This window comes from Leptinotarsa decemlineata, unplaced genomic scaffold (genome assembly GCF_025532065.1).
Source record: "Leptinotarsa decemlineata unplaced genomic scaffold, Ldec_3_MD MMD2_P_RNA_scaffold_4, whole genome shotgun sequence".
NCBI lineage: Eukaryota > Metazoa > Arthropoda > Insecta > Coleoptera > Chrysomelidae > Leptinotarsa > Leptinotarsa decemlineata.
This window is the reverse complement of record NW_027412531.1, coordinates 4,003,738-4,027,426: the sequence shown is the minus strand read 5'-3', so window position 1 is coordinate 4,027,426 and position 23,689 is coordinate 4,003,738. Positions and strand designations below refer to the sequence as shown.

General features: G+C 34.8%; 1 protein-coding gene across 3 annotated transcripts in view; it reads right to left on the bottom strand.

The window, feature by feature from the left end:
- The window catches only part of LOC111516393 (organic cation transporter protein), a 171,332-nt gene that overhangs the window by 52,705 nt on the left and 94,938 nt on the right, over nucleotides 1-23,689 (bottom strand). The window contains exon 1 of one of the 3 annotated variants that reach the window (XM_074186699.1): nucleotides 1,861-1,907. The exons of the other annotated variants lie outside the window; for them this stretch is intronic. The gene's annotated coding sequence lies outside the window, so the exon portion shown is untranslated. Of the gene's footprint in view, nucleotides 1-1,860; nucleotides 1,908-23,689 lie in introns of those variants that run through there. 3 annotated transcript variants of the gene reach the window in all.

The following is a 23,689-nucleotide window of genomic DNA, read 5'->3' as shown; positions in this document are numbered from 1 at the left end:
AGTTAAATGTCAATGTATTCAGGCAATTATTAAAAGTTCCGTCATTTTGTAGTAGTTGAAGATATTGACTTCATGTTCTAGGGTTGTGAAGTATTCTTTAGGAGCTTCAAAAAGATGTGTCACAAATGTGTCCATTTAATTTTTTTTCCCAGATGGCGCCCAGTCGCCATCTCAAAAGTTTCATCTGTCAAATTCACTCCAGAATAAAGTATTCATGCATTAAATTCATTAGGAATCACACGCTAAAAGGTAAGACCTCGTTAGTCCTTAGCTCGCACAAGTTTCTCAACTTCTGAGAGTTGTCGTTCGTATGGGGGCGACAGCTGATTAACGGAAAAACATATTTTAAACAGAAGAGATTATCCCAAATTTCGATTTTTTGACTTGACCCGTTCAAAAAATAAAAGGGGGGCATTAATGAAATGCACTGTATATTATTTTATGTACTGCAACCTATATTGGAAAGCTTGGAAACCAATAAATTTAGGAATTCGGTACATTTACTGAAACACAAAAAAATGGAGTTGAATAATTCACCTTTATTTCATTTTTTCTAATGTGGGAATTGGTAATTAGTTTATACGTAAACTCGGTTAAAAGTATTAGTCATCGAGTGAATAGTTATTATAATGCAAATTATTGATATGAAGCACCAGGTAGAAAGACTTCAGAGCTATTGCCTTGTGAAACACGTGTTGCGGATTTGTTTAGTGTCAATATCACAATATACGAGTAACCTTTTTGGGAAAGAAAGTTTTTGGCTTTCTACTACTCCATCTTGATACAAAAAAAATGTGAAAAGAAAGGAAGGAAGATTTTAAACAGATTGAATTATACGAAAGAAAAAATTCTTTCGAAAAGAATACGTTTAAATGAACACTGAATTAAACAAAAGATACCTACTTTTCTCTACTCAGATTGTAGAAAGCCAAAAACTTTGTTTCCCAAAAATTATTCACTCCTAAAAATATAACCCCGTCAATTCAAACGAGTAACCTGTAATAACATTATGTATTTGATATTCCTGAAACACATATAAAAGTATGTGGTTTGTGACATCATACAGCGATAACTAGGACCATTAAGATTACACATGATCTCGTACAAGCTGGTTGCAAAGATTTCTAGGCCGTTTTTAATTTGTTTTGAGGATATCTATCTATACGTTCAGGTAGATGAAGAAATGCCTTATCTCACTCAGTACGCATTCTTCAACGAAATGAATTTCAAGTGTGTTTGAGTAATGTGAGTTTTCATATTCGACGATTACGTTATAAGAAACCAGTTTTTGAAGAACTTGTTACACAGAATGTCTGAGAACTATTCTCTACAAAACTTTATAGGAATCAATTCCAATTCAGCATATCAAAATATGATTGGAAATTATGAAAAAAGTACTGTAGAAACGAAATTTTCAGTGATAATATCCCAAAGACACTGCTGATTGCGAAATAACTCCTCTTTAAGTTAATGGACGTTACTTCCCACTCAGGCGCATTTGTCCAGGCTCCTCCTATCAAATTGACATAAATTTGACAGAAGCTTCGACGGGGGGGCGCAGCGGTCTTGCTCGAAGCAATGCTGCCACCCCTTTTTTGTCACACTTTTTATAATGAAAAATACAGTACTATTTTATTATCGCCTCCTGCTCAGGAGACTTTTTGGTTTTTCAACACATATATATTTATGGGTCGCCTCCCCTTTACGTGGTTATCCGAACCACCCCGGCCTGGATACCGGCGTGAATAAAGGGGCCCTCAAACTTTACTTTTTAAAAACTTTCACACATTTCAATATTTATTACAATGGACTATCACAACACAAAAAAGAGCCCCACGATAGCACATGGCATCCGCGTACCTTCTTTGTGGACGAACGTTATCAGCACGTCCGTCCACTACCACGGCCACCACGAGACTACGAAATAACTTCACTACAATTTTCGAAGCATGTTACTCGGCAACGACCTAATGAAACTATGAGTATTTATGACTGTCGATGGATTATTTAATCAAAAAATGTTTTTCAGTTCTTAATAACACAGAGAGATTCAAAAACAATATGTAAAAAAAATCACGTTTTAATCTATTTCTCCCTACTTTCTGAAATAAAGACATTTGTTCCACACATAGGTATTTTCTAGATCACCACAAGGCATTTTGATAATTTTGATACTATGAATGAGTAGTAGCAATACGGAATCGTATTTACCCTAATCTATTTAACATTCTAATGTATAAGAAACGACGTATCAGCTTATAAAAATTCATTTATTGGAGAGACAGTTATTATAGAATTGCGAATGATTGTTGAACACTTAGCATTTCGTAGAAACTTCCGATGGCTGGGCATTCTTGTGGTTGGGCTATCTTTAGGATAACAGAGGTGATTATGTTTAGTCGAAGTGAACGTTATTGTGCACATTTAAAGTTTGCGGCACGCTCGAAGGCCAAAAAAATCAATACATAGAAATGAACCGGCTGCGAACTAGTCCACGTGGACTGTAGGATTGGCGGTTCGTATTGGATCATTTTTACTAACTTCCAAAGGAAGGAAGGCTATCTTTAGGATAACAGAGGTGATTATGTTTAGTCGAAGTGAACGTTATTGTGCACATTTAAAGTTTGCGGCACGCTCGAAGGCCAAAAATATGAATACATAGAAATGAACCGGCTGCGAACTAGTCCACGTGGACTGTAGAATTGACGGTTCGTATTGGATCATTTTTACTAACTTCCAAAGGAAGAAAGAAAGCAATCAATTTCAAAATAAACTCTTCACAAAGATGTGTATATTTTGCATAGAAGTAACTTTTAGATACAAACTGGAAGAAAAAGCCCTCTCAAAGCAACAACTTTCATATAGTATGAACATTGAATTACACGAAGAAAAACATACTTTCCAAACAACTATTTTATATGAACATTGTATAAACAAAATCACTTTTTTCTATTCGGTTTGAACCTCAAATATTCGTTATGGAATTATATCCAGCTTCTCCACGAAGCCGATTATTTGGTATGGTGAGTGGTCTTTCAGGTCAGATGGTAAGAGTACGGCTCTGCCGAACTTTAAAAACCTGATTCAGTCCCCAACGGGGCAGGCACAAAGTATATGCTCTGCTGTTTCATCATTTTCCAAACAGAGGTACACACACTGTCCATTTTTTTAACCCCCTCCTCCTGGCATCAAACCGGAGTTTGACTGGACACACTGTCTTCCGACAGTCCTAATCTCTGCATATGATGATTCAAATGACAGTGACCTATTAGAAGGCCTGTTAGACATCGTAGTTCATTCCTACTGTAGTCCAACAACTGTTTGGTATCAAGCTTCGAAGGTTGAATAGATGCATTGGAGTGAGCCAATCCTGGAAGATTCTGCCAGAAGTCAATAAATCTTCTTGCGATCCAGGTGTTCAATCTGGCAAAGCCTAAAGCGATGCCCATGACAGGTACTGGTCTTGGAAGGCAATAAGGCTGCTGACTCCTTTGCAAGGGAGTCAGCAGCCATATTGCCTTCCAGGCCAGTATGGCCAGGAATTCTGACCAGAGACAATCTGTTAAGACTTCCTATTGGGGAGAGTCGTTTTTGCTAATTTGCTACCAATTTAGACGTTGCTCGGTAGGAGCCAAGAGCTTCCAACGCCGCTTGACTGTCCAAGAATATTTTTATTGACTTGTGTATGAGGTTGGATTATTCCAATCTCTCCGCACACAATCCAATAGCGTGAATTTCCGCTTGAAATACAGTCGCATAGGTTCTTGTGTAGGTTGATATCTCTGTCCTGGGTCTGCACCTGCACCTGCACCGGAAGGTGTTTTTGATCCATCTGTGAACCAACAGCTATATGCTCCTGATATTTCGTTCTTCCGAAGGATCCACTCCTCTCTACTCGGGAACAGTCCTTCATAAGGCAGTTCGTAGTTGACAGTTGGATGCATAAAGTCGGAGGTCATTTCCAGAATGCTGTGACTTCCAGTGTCAACCAACAGTCTGTTGCAGTCTGCATTGAATTGATTTGTGCAATTGACAACGTGCACAAGTCTACATGCAGTCTATCTAGCCTCTCTCTCCAGAAAAATGTGGAGAGGAGGTAGATCTAGAAGGATCTCCATGGCCGCTGACAGTGTGGTACTGATGCACCACTGATGACCAGACAAGTCTGTCTCTGTAAGCCAGAGAGCTTCGCCTGAGTCGTTTTCTGTAGAGCCTTCGGACAGCAGGCAAGTGCCGTAAGGTTGAAATATGTAGTCCCCGGTTTGGCAAGTGTATTAAAAAAATATTGTTACAGTTCTGTTGTATGAATAAAAAGGAAAATAAGAGTTAAAAATAGTCAGAGGAAAAAAGATTGATAATGAAGAATTATAGTGATAGACCAACTGAGAGATATATAAAGGAACAGAGGAACACACGATATTCTGTGAAATATTTAATATATACAGTGTCACCTCCCAAAGTATGCACCATATGGAATACTTATTTTCGACAAAAAGTTATTCCTGATAAAAGTTTGTGCATCTCCCAAAACTAAACATGCACCAACGAAACACAGTAAAACACGCGTAATATACGAGGAGCCTTCAAATATTTGATTTTGTGACAAGAGTAAAGTACTCTTATTTTGAAAAATTTCGGGAAAGGTTATTCACAAAAGTTGTTCAGCATTGAAAAATACATCTACATTTGAAGTTATGGGCATTTAAATGATATTTTATTTTTTTATGCATTTTTAAATGGGGGCTTCGAAAAAAATTTCCTAAAACGATAAATAGACAGCATCTTGTATGCGACGGTTCATTTTGAAAGCCTGTATTACTACAAATTACACAACTATGGTGTTAACCACGGTCAATTGTTCTGGAAAGTAAATTATTTTTCAAAGTTTTTGGTGGAAAGTTATTTTTATTTTTTGTTATCACCGAAAATTACTCGAAATCATACAGTATTGTAACAAGAACTCAAATATTCAATAATATTAAATCACAAAACGGCTGCACTTTAGTATTTGGGATAACGCCCACCAGGGGGAGTGGCATATCAATCGAAAGGGGACGATGAGAAGAACACAATGGTATGGGTTTTATCGCGAGGAAATAAGAGGAAAAAAATTTGAAAAATGTCAAAATTTTCTGACATGAACTAACCTAACTTAACTTAACTTAACCTTACCTAACCCAACCCAACCCAACCCAACCTAACCTAACCTAACCTAACCTAACCTAACCTAACCTAACCTAACCTAACCTAACCTAACCCAACCTAACCTAACCTAACCTAACCTAACCTAACCTAACCTAACCTAACCTAACCTGACCTGACCTAACCTAACCTAACCTAACCTAACCTAACTGAAAATTCAAATACAAGTTTTAATTTTTTTCTGTCACCTCAGTCTCATTAGCGCAGTGGTAGCGCTCTTGCTTGTCGAGGCTGAGGTACCAGGTTCGAATCCCGGTTGGGGCAGGCTATTTAGCGCACACAACACGAACAACAGAACACAACGGTGAAGTATATATATGATAATAATGTGAATCTCATTCCAGATGAATCTGATACGATTGGCGAACGAAGTCGTTAAAAACAGGGAAACTTGTCTTCAATGGTTCACAATAAGTTCGATCCCTTCTTACAACTCATTAAATGTATAAAAAGTCAGTTCAAACCAAAATATATGTAATAGAATAATATGAATAAAAAATATTTTTTGTCATTTCCTCGCGATGAAACCCATACCATTGTGTTCCTCTCATCGTCCCCTTTCAATTGATATGCCACTCCCCTGGTGGGCGTTATCCCAAATACTAAAGTCCTGCCCCGTCGTATACAGAATGCTGTCTATTTATCGTTTTAGCAAAAATTTGTTTTTTGTAGCCCCCATAAAAAAATGGGTAAAAAATTAAAACTTCACTTAGATGGCCATGACTTCAAATATAGATGTATATTTTATTGGTAAACAACTTTTCTAAATAACATTTCTCGAAATTTTTCAAAATAAGAGTACTTTACTCTCGTCACAAGATCAAATATTTGAAGGCTCCTCGTATATTACGTGTGTTGTCATGCATTTTGTTGGTGCATGTTTATTTTTAGGAAAGGCAAACTTTCATCAAGAATAACTTTTTGTCGAAAAGCCTTTAATAAATGGTGCATACTTTGGGGATGACACTGTAGATGGAAGAATATTTTAGAACTTTTGTTCGACAAATTGATCAACTATAAAGAAAACAAAGAAAGCAGCAATAAGTATTGGTATAAGCGAAGAATACTAATCCTATATGAATATAATTACTATAGTTTTGTTATTTGAATCCAAAGTTAGCCAAAAATCTTTTCTAAAGGAATAAATAATGGATGCACAGTCCTATAAAGATCATTTACTCGAACGAAACAAACAACTAGATAAAAATAAATTTGTTCAATTAAAAATAGCCGCCACATTAAATAACTTTCATTTCTAAGAGATTCTAATAACTCCGCTAATTGACATATTCGCATTGAGATAAAAATTATTACTGGCATAATCGTTATTTTTATTAAGGTGTTATGTTAGGTAATCTGATAATGGCGAAGTTTTCCTTGAGAAATAATAAACGTTTCACAATGAAAGCAGCCAAATGTTTCGAATACCCAACCAGTATCGATCAAAATATTTATGTTTATTGTTCAATACCTCCAGATGGCTGATATAAAACTATCATATCAGATAAACGAATTTGAAGGTTGCACCAAATAATTTACCCGTACCATAAATGCAAACGTGAGAATAAAATTTCGTTTCGAAAATAATACGTGAGAATAGACCTCCAGTGATCCTTGTAACAAATTCCATATTGAATAGTGACTGATTTGTTTAATAACAGTGAATCAGATGGGATAAATAGCGGGATAAATAATAAATAGAGGGATAAATAGAGGGTTTATCGAGTGTGCATGATACAAATCAAAAATGAAACAATTCGTGGAAACAACACTCCAAAAAAGAGGGGCAATCCGTGGACACGTGTTTCTGGCTATTGGCCTCATCAGCGCGGTGCAGCCAAGTGTAAAGATGGGCAACACTTGTTTGAAGAAAGCAGTAAACAACACATACGCACGGAATTAACAACAGAAGCCAACCGCACATTTGTGGTTCCACTTAGAAGACCTAGAATTCCCAGGCCAATAGCCAGAAACACGTGTCCGCGGTTTGCCCCCCTTTTTTGGAGTGTTGTGTCCACGAATTCTTTCATTTTTGATTTGTATCATGCACACTCGATAAAACCTCTATTTATATTTATATCCTGGACCCGGATATTACTCAGGTAGCTATAGCTGCCTACGTGGTCATGTTAGATGTAGCCTGGGAATTCTAGGTCTTCTAACTGGAACCACAAATGTTCGGTTGGCTTCTGTTGTTGACTCCCTGCGTCTATGTTGTTTCCTGCTTTCGACAAACAAGTGTTGACCATCTTTACACTTGGCTGCACCGCGCTGATGAGGCCAATAGCCAGAAACACGTGTCCGCAGTTTGCCCCCCTTTTTTGGAGTGTTGTGTTCACGAATATATATAATTCGTGACTGGATATATTATATGAATAACAGTATTTTGGGGTTGCAGTCAGGTTTTGAGGGCTATTCAAAGAAAACTCTTTGTTTTTGTCAAGCTTTTGGTGGTGTTTACCACCTTCCTCAGGACAACTGTAATATATTCATTAACAATGTGTTTTATATCACAAACGGAACTACTTAGACGTGAGATTGAGAAAGAAAATAAGTATCACACAAATGAATTAAAAACCCGAAATATATACCCCCAAACGAGCAACTCAATTTTTAAAGTTGGCATCCTGGTTTGCTCAACTACCAGTCTCTCAAATACATGTTCTTGCAGCATACCTGAAAATTCTAATATAAACGATATTTTAAACTTCGGAATTCAGTTTTATACTTGATAATGTGGTTTAACCCGAAACCGGTCGTATAAATAAAATCTACCAGTGGTATTTAGACAAAAGTGTTTTTTATTCATTTCATTTAAGTGATCATGAATTACCATAAAGTAAACAAGTCATCAATCACACATACCAGCAATTGACAACCGAATCTTGCAGTCGTTGATCAAATGTTTATAGTGCATTTGCTCAAGTTTCATATAACATCATCATTATTGTTCATGCCAATTCTTTCATACATCCATGTATCCTTGAGTTTTCTAATAACATAGCCAGCTTGCTAATCATTTACATTAATTAAGCTGATGCTGAGAGAATTCGCCTTGGCAGAGAATGTTATGATATAAAACACATTGTTAAATTTTCAGGAACAAAACAGATGTTTCATGCCACTTTAGAGTGATTATTCCTTATTAGGTTTTATTTATTATTTCGTTGTAGTTTGGTTACACCAGCTGTGAGACCTGAGTCATAGCTATATCTGGTATGAATATTTTTCTGACGATAAAGCTAATATTACACATGCATTTCATCATTTTTTGATATATTATTTGTTTTTTCAAAAAATCAAATCGTTAATTTGAATATTACTGAATTTTTTTCCCAACACCAAACCGTTAATTTAAACCCTCGACACGTGTTTCGATCACCAAGTGATCATCTTCAAGATGAAGGTCTTCCTCTTTAAGATGATCCCCCAGTGATCACTTGGCTATGTGATCACTTCAAGAGGAAGATCTTCCTCTTGAAGATGGTCACTTGGTGATCAAAACACGTGTCGAGGTGTTAAAATATTGGTTTGGTGTTGGTATTACTCCAGTAATATTCATAACTACACCAAAGGTTCCAAACAGTGCATTACAAGTGCGTTAATTTGAAATGGAAATTCTGTATTTTTTTTTCAATTCCAACATTTTGTTAGCGTACTGAAGTCGATTTCGTAATTATTTTCCTTAAAAAATATTGACAAATTCTTTACATTGCAATAGTGAGATATTTAGATTCGAAAAATTCCAACTGAGATATTTAAACAATTTTAAATTGGAAAAATGCCATACAGGGTTAGTCAACAAGATTCCCTTGGTCCATTGCTATCAGATGAAACAATTTCTGAACTGCTCAATTCCTGCATCAACAAAACTCAAACGCACCGCCCATGAGGGAATAACGAATAAACAGTCAACCCGAAATAATATATGTCATACGTTGCAAGGGAGCCAAGCCTCCGACCGCTTTAAAATAAAATTATAGAGTTAGAGGAGGCTAGCCTTCAGTTGGTCTCCGTTAGTGTAAGACTGCGTTTGTTTTTTATTTTATCATTTGGACGGGATGCCGTGACGGACCGGGACTGAAAAATATTTCGGTAAGTCGTTTTAGTGTTTCCTGATAATATTTGTTATTTGTGTATAAAACAGGCAGTATTGTATTATAGCAGTGCTTTTTGGTAATATTTATAATGTGTTTTTTAAAGTGTTTTTTTTCAATTTCGAGGTGTTTTCAGGTTTTCACTTCTCAGTAAGTTTATTTTTTCATTTTATTACAGGTATATACATATTACAGGTATACATATTACAGGTATACATATTACAGGTATACAAAATTTGGGTACCAAATTATTTATGATAGGATAGGCAATTTAGGTATGAACTACTCAGATTTAAATGTAATCAGTTAGTTTTGAAAATGGTGTGATAGCCGAAACTAGTCAACAATAAAGAAATATCGTGGAAAATAGACAAAAATGTGTTTTTGTAGTGTATCCTCATTATCTATAAAAGACATGAAACGAATAATCACTGCAGCTTTCAGAAAAATTCCAGAGAATATGCTGTAATGTGTAGAGAATTCGTTTAAAAAAGACTGACATTATATGTTGACATTATATTATGGTCGCCATCTTGAACATCTTTTGGACTCCTCTATTCAATAAAAAATTTAGGCGTTATTGTTCATATTGAAAAAAATTGAGTAGGGGCGGGTTACGACAAATAATAAAACTGAGTATAATTTGTAAAATATCAGTTTTTCGTATAGTATACCTCTAATAAAAAATGTAGTGAAAAGTTGTAACATTTCATATACATTAAAACTTGAAAAAGTTGAATTATGTCTGTTTGAAAATGAATGAAACTTGACCGGTGTTACCGAGCACCCTATATATTATTTCTGAAAGTTGAGATTTCCGAAATTATCATAGTGATGTTGACTGACTATTCCTAAAAAAATCCACTCAATTGCTGTCGACATGCGAGTGGTGAATTAAAAGAATATTTGTCTGCAGAATAGGTTTTTCTGGTATAACTTGGCAATACCGCAATGGAAAACAAAAACAAAAATTCCTTGGAGAGCTAAAAAATATGGAATCAAATGACGTATCCATATACTGGGTGTTTCCTTTAAGAAAATATAGCTTAGACAGGCCACGCTCGGTTGAATCACCCAGTATGCGATATGACTGCGAAAAAATTCAGCAATTCGAAAAATTGTTTTCCTTGAGCAATGGACCGAGGAATTTTATTGACTCGCCCTATACAGGGTGTTCCTTAAACACATGCTAATATTTAAGTAGGTAATTCTTAGACCCATTTTAAGGAAAGAACGTCCTATGGACGTATGTCCTAAACGCCTTAACTTTTGAGATACAGGGTGGCAAAGTTTTCAAAAATAATCAGTTTTTTCATAATAACTGAGATAATTTTGTAGACATCTTTGGCATATTTGGTACATATGTTCCATGTCTCAAGGCGCATTTTCTGATGTACAATTTTCTTAATTTTCTCTGCCAGTGGCGTACGTACGAGTTTTGAAATGTATATTTTTGGCGAAAAAAATACTACGCCACTGCTTTATCTTGAATTAAAAATTATTTTTAAAATCTCCATACATTTTTGAGCATTGCTGGGTTTTCTTTGTCCGACGCATGGTTTTCGCTCAAAAAATTAAAAATCGCTTTACTTAAGGATAAATTCCTTAAAAATCGGATGCGGTATCGTGCATCGACTGAAAGCAAACTAAAAGAGCAGATTTGTTGCAAAATAATTGAGGATCTGAAAGGTATTTGTTTGTTGTCAGATGCACTGTTCTCAATTAAAATTTCGTCATAACGCAGCACCACTTAATAATTTTTGAAAACATAAATTTAGTTATCCTGGAATAAATGACGTGTAGCAGAATTTATTTACTGCACCTCTTGGAAATATGGAGTTTGTCGATATGTGATTTCTTTTAAAGATTAAAAGCAGAAAAAACAGCGTACCCACCATAGCAATAAAAAACGAATTCTCTGTATGTACAAAAGTCAGTAGCTAATATTGATGTTGGTTTAAAGTAAGGTGTTGGTGTTAAAAACTGTCACAGCTCGTTTTGATTGATTTTGAAGTGTTATTGAAGTTATTTTGGTAGTCCGCTGTTTTTCTGAATATCAGTAAATATGATAAATTATACGAATGCGGAAATGGCGCAAATGCATTACGTATTAGCCTTGCCGATGGTTATGCAACAGAAGCCAGGCGCATTTATCAGGAAAGATATCCTAATCGTGCCTTACCAGATAGCCGAACCTTTTCAAATATTCATCGTCGACTTGGGGAAACTGGTAGTTTCAAGAAAGGGACTCCGGAAGGTAGATCTCGTGTAGTAAGAACTCCTAAAATTGAGGAAGCGGTGCTGGAAGAAATTAAGGATCATCCTGAGACGAGTACGAGGAAGATCGCTAGAACTCTGGATATTTGTCATCAAATTGTTTGGCGTATTTTGGTTGATTTTTTGTTATACCCATACCATATTTCAAGAGTGCAGGCATTACTCCCCAGAGATTTTCCACAGCGTGTGAACTTCAGTCAGTTGTATCTACAAAGTATTGCACTAAATCCGCAGTTTGAGACACGAAGCAGACGAAGCAAATTTTTCTCGGTATGCCATTCAAAATTTCCATAACAATCGTGTGTGGGCTGAAGAAAATCCCCATGCAATAACCGAAACCCATTTCCAACACCAATTTTCGGTTAATGTATGGGCAGGAATTATAGGTGATCATCTAATAGGCCCATTTTTTCTACCAGGACGCCTGATGGTCGTTCTTATTTACACTTTCTCGAAGAAGACTTACCTGGGTTATTGGAAGATGTGCCACTTGCGTTAAGGAATCGAATATGGTACATGTACCTGCTCATTTCAGTGTAATTGTCCGAAACCATTTAAATGCAGTTTATCCTAATCATTGGATAGGTCGCGGAGGACCTCAGCAATGGCCAGCAAGATCCCCCTATCTCAACAGTTTAGATTTTTTTTATGGTGTCACCTTAAAACTCTTGTGTATAGAACTCCCGTTAATACTTAAGAAGATTCAAGACAGCGAATAGTTGCCTCGTATGAAACTATACGGAATACGCCGGGAATATTTGAACGGGTGCGTAATTCCATGCGTAGAAGGGCGGAAGCATGCATACTAAGTGCAGGTGGCCACTTCCAACAATTTTTATAATCAGTTTTGGTATTATTACTAATTAACAAATTTGTGCTATTCGTTTAGACTTACTGTCACAAAATAAAATAAAACTCGTTTTTGTGAAAAATTTATTTTTTTGCAGATTATGTTTTCAAATATTATTAGGGAATTGGTAATGCGTTATGAAGCAATTTTCAGATTCTCATTCATTTTAGAATTGATCTAATTTCTTAATTTGCTTTCTGTCGATTTTTATTTTTTTGAGTGAAAATCATGCGTCGGACAAAGAAATACCAGAAGATCAAATTTTCTCAAAAATAAATGAGGATTTAAAAATGATTTTATTTTGAAAAGAAAGCATTGGCGTAGTACTTTTTCCCCAAAAATATTCAATGCGAAACCCGTAGGGATGCCACTGTTTGAAAAAAAAAAATTTGTGTACATCAGAAAATGCGCCTTGAGGCATGGAACATATGTACCAAATATGCCAAAGATGTCTACAAAATTATCTCAGTTATTATTAAAAAACTGATTATTTTTGAAAACTTTGCCACCCTGTATCTCAAAAGTTAAGGCGTTTAGGACATACGTCCATAGGAAGTTTTTTTCTTAAAATGGGTCTAAGAAATACCTCCTTAAATATTAGCATGTGTTTAAGGAACACCCTGTATATGTATATGTTTACATCGATACCTTCTAAAGGAAGAAAGAAAGCAATTAAGTTCGAAATGAATAAATGTTTTGCACTTTTTTGTATAAAGATGAACAAAAAGAATATCAAAAAGCTTTTTTCCAAAAATTACTCTCCACTGAAAAATGTCTCTCAGTTAATTTTTTATTTCATAAAAAAGATGATTAACAATCCATTAATGCATGAAAATTATTATTCGATTCCTCAGAATGGGCGGTCTACCAATACAATTTCCTATAATTATACGGTAAGTCGAAATATTCAAAACATTCTTGAATTCTAATAAAAGAAGCTGAAGCAATCATATAACGTACAAGACATTGACACAAAAAAACAGATTTGCATCTTCCGTAAGGTCGCTGCATATGAATGCCTAACGAGTTTACTTTAATGTCTGAGAAAAAAGAAACAATTTAATTGGTACTTTTTATACACCGCACGTAAAATTTGAAACACGTCAGAGAGAATATCTACGAAATTTCAAAATAGCTTGCAATATCCAAAACAGCGGATGAGCGAACTTCTATATTATGAACCTACCTATGAACCCCACATTATTGAGGAGCTCTTCAAAAACTCTCCCATTATTATGAAACTACCTCTGAAAATAAATTCAGCCATTCCATCTGACGGTAATTTCATTTCATATGTGCTTCATCTTGTGATGGAATATCAATAATCCATAAAGGTGATGATGTAATTTTTTGTATAAATATGAAAGAAGTGAAAGCCAAAAGCATTTCTTTCCAAGAGTATCATCATTACATTAATACTCGACTGATCATGTAAGATACTCTAAAATTATCTAATAAGAAAAACGGTTAACGAAAAAATAGATTTTTTGTTAATAGATCAATATCAAAACTAATATACCAAAACAGTTTTTGAATATCACTAAAAGCATTTTTTAAGACTTTCCAAGCTTCTTAGATAGGGCATTTGGCGAAAATATATTGACTATTCATATTTACTTCATTTTCTTCTGAATGATTCGGATTCGGAATGATCTCTAGCAACTTTTTGAAAAATTTCAAGAAGGGCTCGAAAAAATTGCGAAAGTTATAAACAATTTAATAATAAAAGGGGGAGTTGGTTTTTTGCAAATATCTCGAAAAATATCAAAGATATCCGAAATTTGAAAAAAGATCCTTAAAAAGGAGGAAATTTCCTAAAAGTTTCACACCCCGGAACTCTTATCACCAATACTTGTAATTTTAATTTGGAGGCGAAAATAGCGCTAAAACCGATACGGACCTTTGAACAATAAAAAATATTTTAACCCATTAAGTATCATTAATAGGAAAAAAAATTCACTTACGTTTAGACACTTGAATAAACGAAAATCCATGAAAAAATTTTTTTTTCCGTGATTATTTTATTAGATATACTTCAGTTAATTAAATAATGTTCACAAGTTTTAAATTGACATAAGAACCCTGATAATTTTTAAAGTAAAAACCTCAAATTCTGTTCACTTCCTGGAGCTTTTCTTGAAAGCTTTCAAAAAAATATTTTCGTTGAAAAAATTTAAGAAGTTTCATTTTCCACTTTGTTATTAATATTCAAAGACGTTAAAAAGTGAAAAATTCAATAAAGCAATGAAAACATTTTTTTTTATATTCAAATTCATTCCTATTCTTTAAAGTAACATAAAAATGATTTTTCATAATTTTTAGCTCTATTTCTTTAAAAAATTGTTATAGACCAATGTATTGTTTATAAGATATTTGAATTTTTTTTTGAGTGATTTTTATCAGTGATGAATATTATGATTTTCAAATACAAAATCGTTCCCAAAAAAATGTTTTATTGCTTAAACGTATTTGTTGATTAACAATTTGTTATTGCTACTGAAAAGGAATATCAGGGAACGATTTTTTTAAAACCATAATTTCTATTTCTCTTTGATATTCTGAAAAAAAGCGTTTTTTAATTTATATTTTCTTTATTCATTCAATAAACAATTTATTTTGAACAAATTGTTTTTCACGATATATTTTTTTAATACTACCAAAAAAAAACAAAAAACAACCATGTGTCACTTTCTGAGTAAAAAATATATGTCTATTTCTTACAAATTTTTCAATAATTTTCTTTTTTTACCAAAAAAGTGACACATGGTTGTTTTTATTTATTTTGATAGTATTCAAAAAAAAACTATCGTGAAAATTAATTTGTTTAAAACAATTTGTTTATTAAATGAATGAAGAAAATATAATTGTACTTTGTTCAATGGGCAACAGACCAAAACAAGTGGCAAATTAACAATTCAACCTTTTGAATCATTTTCTTTAATTACGTAGTACTGATTATTCTATAAATTAACACCAGCAGAAGATAATGGTATAGAAGAGTTGTTCTCAACGACATGCTCCAGCAAAGCAATTACCACAAATTCTCACAAATAATTACTGGCAATTAATGAGTATGTAAATATGATACTGTTTATAATCTCACCTTCAAACGAATTAATAGTTGATCGGGTTTCATCGATACGCTTCAGGTTTCCGAATCTATTTTTTATATTTTCTTGGAGCCACACTCAAAAGTTTCGTTTAGATGCCAAAATAGGCAACTTTGATCACGAATAACTTTGGACCGAGTCGATTAATCGAAAAATGAAATTTGATCTTTTTTGTAGAGCGTTCAATTCCCTACAAAAATATTTGATGAGCAATGCAGCGCAATCGTTCATCAGTTGTAAAACTCAGAAGAAAATTTTCTGTGTTATCCTTATGGGAAATCGAAAAGTGTGATGCGGATAACCTCAATATTGATATTGAGGGTGTTTCGCTCCGTGTTCTGTGTATACAGGGGTTTTCAAACATGCGGCAAAAATTTGAGGGGCTATTCCTTGGACTATTAATATAGTATAAATTTAAAATTATTAACGTAGCTGCAATGAAAGTACCTACCAAGTAATACCTACCAGACAGCAACATTCCGATTACTACAAACGGCTGCAGACATTCAATTTGAATAGTTTGTCTCGTAAGTGATCATTTGTATGTGTTGAATAGATTGATACTGATTGACTTTGTCTATTTAACGTGCATTTTCTGTGTTTAACATTTTAAGTCTTGTTAGGGAAGTCCTCTATCATGTATGGATATAGTAACGCAGAGATGACTGACATGCATTTCATTCATGGACTTGCTGATGGCAATTCATTGGAAGCTAGGCGGTTGTACAGTGTACGATTTCCTAATCGTAATGTGCCTAATAGAAAAACCTTCCAAAGTATACAGCAACGACTTTGTGAAACAGGAGCATTGAAGCGAAATGGAGGACCAGGAAGCCAATGACAGTAAGAACAGTAGAAGTAGAAGAGAATGTGCTGGCCATGATAGAAGAATATCCAGGTACCTCCACTTGAAAAATTGCAAATACTTTAAATGTAAGTAACGGAACGATTTGGAACATTCTTAGAGACTATTTGTTGTACCCATGCCAGATACAAAGAGTTCAGGCACTTCTTCCTGCAGATTTTCTTCCACGTATTGCATTCTGTCTTTTGGAACCAATGGCTTTTGCGCACATTGGTTCAAATCCATCGACTACTGACGCTTATCCTTTTTACCGATGAAGCCAGTTTCTCAAGAAATGCCATAAGGAATTCTCACAATAACCAAGTTTGGGTTGAAGAAAATCCACTCGAGGTGCTTGAAGATCGCTTTCAACATCAGTTCTCGTTAAACGTTAGTTTATACGTCTCCAGTGGAAGATGTGGATGATTTGAGAAATCGGATAATTGCTGAGTGTAACGCAATCAAAAACGATCCTGGTGTTTTTGAAAGAGTTCGGGAGTCGATGATATGACTGGATTCTTGCATCCGAGCGGGTGGTAGTCATGTTCAACATTTCTTGTTGATTAAGAAAAATTGCAAGTAGTCGTTAGTAATAAATTGTTATTGTCGAATTTTTTTTTGCTCCGCATCTTCGAAACAAAGCAACCTATCAAAAATCATCAAAGGACAAAATATCTTCAGAATAGCCCAAGGAATAGCCCTTGAAATTTTGCCGCATGTTTAATGAACATCCTTTATATAAAGTATATAAACTATATATATAAACTAAACGACTCTCTTCCCTTATTCCTACCATTACCTTCACGAATAAATATAAAACAGTTGACAGTGCTGTTGAACAGTTATTCTCAACGAAAAGTATTTAAAAATTATCTCTATGAAACAGTTATTTTATTCTTGTTAGGGCTTGAATAATATCTTCAATGACTTTTAGCTACATTTGAAAGAAATGATGAATTTTCGTGTTCTCAAGTGAAGAAAATAAAAGACCTAATAAATATATCGGTCGGTAGCCAGGCGGTTCGACGTAGGTCTCTGTTCACTCACTCGAATTGACTGCCGTGTTGGTCGGTAGTTCAAGCCCTAGTCTGAACGATCGATCTTCACTTGCTATCGTCCAACCCGTGTTAGAAATCACACGTTAAAAGGTAAGACCTCGTTAATCTTTAGCTCACACAATTTTAGACTTCTGAGGGTTGTCGTTCGTAGGAGTGCAACAGCTGGTTAACGGAAAAACAGATTTCAAACAGATTTTAAACAGATACAGATTGTTTTCCAACTACGGTACTAGATTAGTTCCAGTGGATATTACTGGAGTTTTTTCCCAACACCAAACAGTTATTTCAACAACTTGACATGTGTTTCAATCACCAATAGTTTAGAATCCCGCTGCAGAATCACTACGTTCATAGCGTAGTTAACCAAATTTTTACATGCATTTGTGAATACGCGAATATACGAATTAACGACAGGGTACCAGTCAAAATGTGGCCGCAAATATTTTCAATTAAAAAAAGCGAGTGTGCTCCGAACCACGCGACTGAAGTAAAACTTCTTCACCTCCATCTATATGTATGTACTTACAATGGCTATATCGGGGAAACCAAATGAAGTATAAGAAATCTGAAAATAAATTTCATAATAATTGAGTGAATATGAAATGAAAAGACATAAAAATTTCAGATAAATTTCCAGCTAGGTCAGGTGTACCATAAGCATTGAATTTAGGTCCACTTCTGTTCATAATTTTCATCAATGATGATTTACTATCAGTTTTGAAATATAGAGATTGTCTTTTTTTTGCTGATGATTCTAAACTCTTCTAATCACTCCAAAACGGTCCGAGACTGCACATTTCAGATCAAAGTTTGAAGAATAAATTTGAAAATTTCACCGAATCTGCTTCAGAATCATTTCTCAAGCTGCAATCGATCCTTCCAAGTGATGAAGGGGTTCGTCGAGAGGTTGACCCGGCTCTTACTCCATGAAGTATTTTATTAGCTTGATTTTTTCAAATAAAAATATTGGCGGCGACTTTTTGACTGGCAACCTGTCATAAATGTAATTCCCTATTCAAAAATGTATGTAAAAATTTGAGTTTCATTAACTACGCTATGAACGTAGTGGTTTTACGGCGGGATCCTGTACTACAAGTGCTCATCTTCAAGAGGAAGATCAAACTTTGTTGGGAAAAAATAAACCACTGACTTGTTGTAGTTTTTTTTAAGAATAATCAACTGAAAATACAACTATTCCGTCGCTTGTGTTTTCTTCATATCTGGCTTCGTTTTCGAGGAAAAAAATTGAAGACACTTTGCATATCATTAACACCTGCTTTTGAGACAAGCTGACAGTGATCGTGTTGTCATATCAGTGAAAGTCAGAGTTGTCAATTAGCAGTGACTCCATCATGAATAATTTTACTAACGTTGAAATGGCTGACATGAACTTTATTTGTGGATTAACAAATGGAAATGCAGAAGAAGCACAGATAATTTACCAGGAAATATATATTAACAGAGTATTTCCATGTGCAAAAATATTCAAAACATGCAACATTATTTGAAAATGGTAGTTTTATTAAAATGCTATACTTGCTGCCATAGAAAATTTGATTCACAGACGGAGCAAATTTTCATAAAATGATATCACTTTCACAATGACCATTTTTGGGTCGACTAAAAATTAGAGAGTCATTTTCAGCAACAATTTTTGCTGAACGTTTGGGTCTGAATCATTGGTGAATACCTGGTTGACCCATTTTTTCTACCAGGAAGATTAACAGGTGAATCCTACACGGGCTTTTTGCGACATCATTCGCCAATTTTGCTATAAGAAGTGCCGGTACTTGTAAGTGACAATATGTGGTTTATGTACGTCGTGGCTCCAGCTCATTTTAGTGTTCTTGCTTGTCAGCATCTCGACATCACCTACCCTAATCGCTGGATTGGACGTGCAGGACCTCAAAATTGGCCAACTCGCAGTCCTGATATGAATCCTCTAGATTTATATTCATGGGTCATTTGAAGGCTCTTGTTTATAAAACTCCTGTACTAGATGTGGATGACATGAAGAATCGTATAATTAACAATCACAATGTCATAAGGAATATTCCAGGTATTCCAGGTATCAGACAATCATTAAGAAATCGATTGCAGTCCAGTATTTTATCAGAAGCCGGACATTCTGCCCATATAATTTAATGTCGAAATTGTTTATTCTTCACTTTTGGTTTTTATTTTATGTTGTCCATAGATAGTTTTAAGAAGTGATTTTTTTCAGAAAACGAAGCTTGATATGAAGAAAATACAAGTGACGAAAATAGTTCCTCATCTGATGAAATAAAAAAACTACAAAAAAGGGAAACCCTGTATTTTCAATGATTTTCTGGATTATGTATCGTAACTTGATAATAATGTTGAACAGTTTGAAATACTTTGTTCCTTTCGAATTCATCATGTTCATATGTTGATATCTCCCTGATCTCAAAACTAATCTGAGTATGTTGCTTTATTCAGTGTATAGCCTTACATCTTATTCGCATTATAACGCAGTGTGCTTTATGTACTATAAGAAGCATTCAAATAATATTGCATGGTCACAGTAAGTACTTCAATAACTGTAAACAAGCACTTTTTCCAAAACCAGAACTGCAAATACTCCCTTCTCGATGCGCATTTCACCAACCAAGTTGGCATTCGTTTTCATGAGAGAAAGTAAACTTGATTCCTAACCCTAGAATTGTTCTTTATTTACATCCACCAGGGTTCACTTTTACTTTTCGTTACACATTAACGATTTCGGGTAGAAATTTGCGGGAAATTTCATTGTGAAAGTGCCCGCTAATTTCAACAGAGTGAGTCATGGAAAGGTGAACAATGAGCTATTTGGATAATGATTTTTATCACTTTCCATAGATCTCATGCGACACTTTGCTATTTCCAACATTTTTTAAGCATCCAAAATCTAGGGTCATGTACCAATTTAACAATTCAAACCAAATTCATTTGTTCTATGGCCATTCTCTGGGGCTTGTTGAATTACAATAAATTTTTGTGCTACGTGTTTCTTGAAACGTGTTATAATAGCTCGCTTAGTCTGACCGATATAATTTTTGTCACAGTCCTCCCAGCTTATTTCGTATTTCTTCGACTTTTCGTGTTCCAACATATTGTCTTTAGAGTTATCTTACATACGTAGAAGTGAATAAGGAGTTTTTAAAACTCTTTTCACGTTCAACTTTATGAAAATACGATCTAATCCGTTAGTGTGTCTTTGTTCATATGGAAGAACAATGAACTTTCAATCAATGTACTGTTGATAAGTCGAAGACATACGAATTTCCCCCCTAAATTTGCGTTTTCTAATGAACTTACCTATAGTCTATTTCAAAAGAGTGTAGAGTAATAAATCATGAAGTGTCATAAAATTTGCCTGAATTTCGTTGTCGTCCATGGGCGTAGGCAAATCTTAGGATTATTAAACTTAATAATTAAAGTAAATTAAAAATTACAGACATAGATAATAATAAAAGGCCATTTTTGGGAAGTAATTTGGTCTAAAACTAAGTACCTACATGTATTTAGGTAAGTAAAATTTCTTAAAAAAAGATTAAGATTAATTTTAGTGGTTCTTGTAAACTTATTTAATATGCAATTTGGGTTCATATACTTGAGCATGATTTCTCAAAAAAGGGTTAACACTTAGTTCCGAGGTGCCATGTCATTATAATAATCCCTTTTTGACCCTGCCCACCAATCATGCAATACCTATTAAACCCAGGTAATTAAGAAAAAGGGTTTAAATATATTGTAATGGTGTCTTAAACATTCGAGTTATAATAGTTATTGTTACTATACCAATTAAACGTACAGTGATATTGTGATATAGAAATAGTGAAAAAGTTATAAAATGGGGACATTTACTCCAAAGAAAAGAAGTGTAAAAAATTCTCCGCTATCTGTTTGCGAAAAAGTTATAATTTTAAATGTATATGATTGCATAAAACACGATCACCCTAGTTTGTCTGTGCAAGAAAGTGTAGAATTAAGGGTAGTCTGAATAATTATTTTCTCGGAAGGTTCTCGAAAATTGTACCTAGTAATCTCTAGAACATTCAATTAGGGTATAAATAGAGTGTTGTTAAACGTTAAGGGAAGTTCACAGTTTTAGTATTGTTCAAGTGTCAAATTGTAATAACGTATCCAGTAAAGTTCTTGTCGTTTTTGTGAATAAATTGATTTAAAGTCCCCACAAGTGTTTCAATACGTAAAGTTCGTTCGTGTGTGTTTGTGAGTATTTCCCGATTTCGGTTCGTATATATTTTATTGTTACATTTTATATTTTTTTAATAACACTGTTCTGCTGTATTAAATTTTTATTTCCTTTAATATAATTTTTATGAATGCATATTCTTTTGGCAATTATCCCACTAGCGCGCCTCTGGCTCAGTATTTATCCGTCGATAACAATGGACAAATCCCTTAAAACAGGGTGATACCTACCTGCTCTTTATGAAACGACATAATTTTGCAATGCGGACTAGGGAAGTGACAGAATTTATTGACGGATCACCCTGTAGCGCTTTTGAATACTTAATGAGATTTTATTACTCTACACTCTTTTGAAATAGACTATAGTATATTTGAAGAATGCTCGTTGCTTTTTGCTATGTCTCTGATAACATTTTTGCTCAATATCGTTTTTTTTTTAGTCAAGAGGAACATAACACGCCTATGGACAAGAAAGAGACGACCTGCCATTTATTGTTGTGGACAATGATGTCAGATATCAGCAATATATCAAAAAGTACTGGAACTCTCTCTGTAGACATCAAATTCTAGACCCTGGTTACTTCTAATCACTAAGACATCCAAGAATGGTAACCCCTCATTGTTTTCAATTCCAAAGGATTTTTTTTCTAAAAACCTGATAATCCAAAGTCTTTGTTTGAAGGTGGTTGACAATCTTTTATGGTGCATTTCATTAGTTCGAACTTCCATTGTCTAATATGATATAAAATGATTCGAAAACCATGACAGAATAAATAAAATTAAAAAGAATAGCTGAAAATAACAATTATATAAAGCGAAAAAACCCTGAAATGAAATTACAATAAAATTGAATACCAACAACAATTGCATGTTGAAAAATTGAAAAGAAATGAAACTTAATAGACTAAAACTAAAACTAATAGCTAAGTTACTTCATGACGTTTCGATTGTTACTATCAAATCAAAAATACCTTATTATACATTTCTCTTTGACAAATATAAGGTCTACTGTACAGAATATTTACATCTCTCCCACATACGGGAGTGGTAGGAGGAGAAGAAACGGATTGGTGAGGGAAAAGGGAGGTTCAGCAGCGATTGTTAGTACCCATAATCGTCTTCGGGTGATGACTGAACCTATTCTTCCGAGAGACGACTATTTATAGGTTATTCAAGTGCTTTCACCTATCCCTTCTTTCCTCTCTCCGCTTCTCCGGTTCAGTGAGAGCTGACCGTTTGGCGGGAATTGGCCGTTTTTCATTTGATTACGGGTCTCCATATGTTGCGTATCTCTACTGTAGCTTGGCTGAATGCGTTTTTGGACAACATATATGCGGCTTCTTTGAGTTTCATTCTGAACCAGTGTTCTTCCCTGTGAATGATCTCAGCTTGGGACCACTAGATGTTATGTTGATGAGTCCAAACATGCTCTGCTATACCCGATTTACTGGTTTCTCCTAGACACCTTCCTGAAGCACATCAACAGACCTTCCATAAGTTTCACAATAAAAAAGAACGTCCACAACGTATTGGTATTCTTAGAGACGTATTGGTAAAGAGGATCGATACTAATTGAGAAACATCTGTATACCGAAAACCTACTCACATGGGACAGTATTTGAACCACGAATCTAACCACCGTCAATCGACTAAAAGAGGAATCATCAAGACTCTAGTAGACCGTGCTTTCAGGCTCTGTAATACGAAGGAAGGTCTCGAGAAGGAACTAGACAACATTAACAGAATGGTTACTCCAAAGTGATGGTGGAACAGACCTTGGCTAAGAGACAGCAAGAACATCGCAAGGAAGAGAAGCCATCACAACCAATACCTGCACTTCCCTACATCAGAGGTTTGTCGGAAAGGATAAGAAGAATTGAGTCCAAGTACATCAGAACCTGCTTTAGATCTCGAAACACTATTCGCGATAACCAGGCCACCAAACGCAGACTGCGATTCCAAGAATTGCATTTACCGGATACCCTGCGAGTGCGTTAAATCCTATATCGGTGAAACTAAGAGGCCACTAAAAGTCC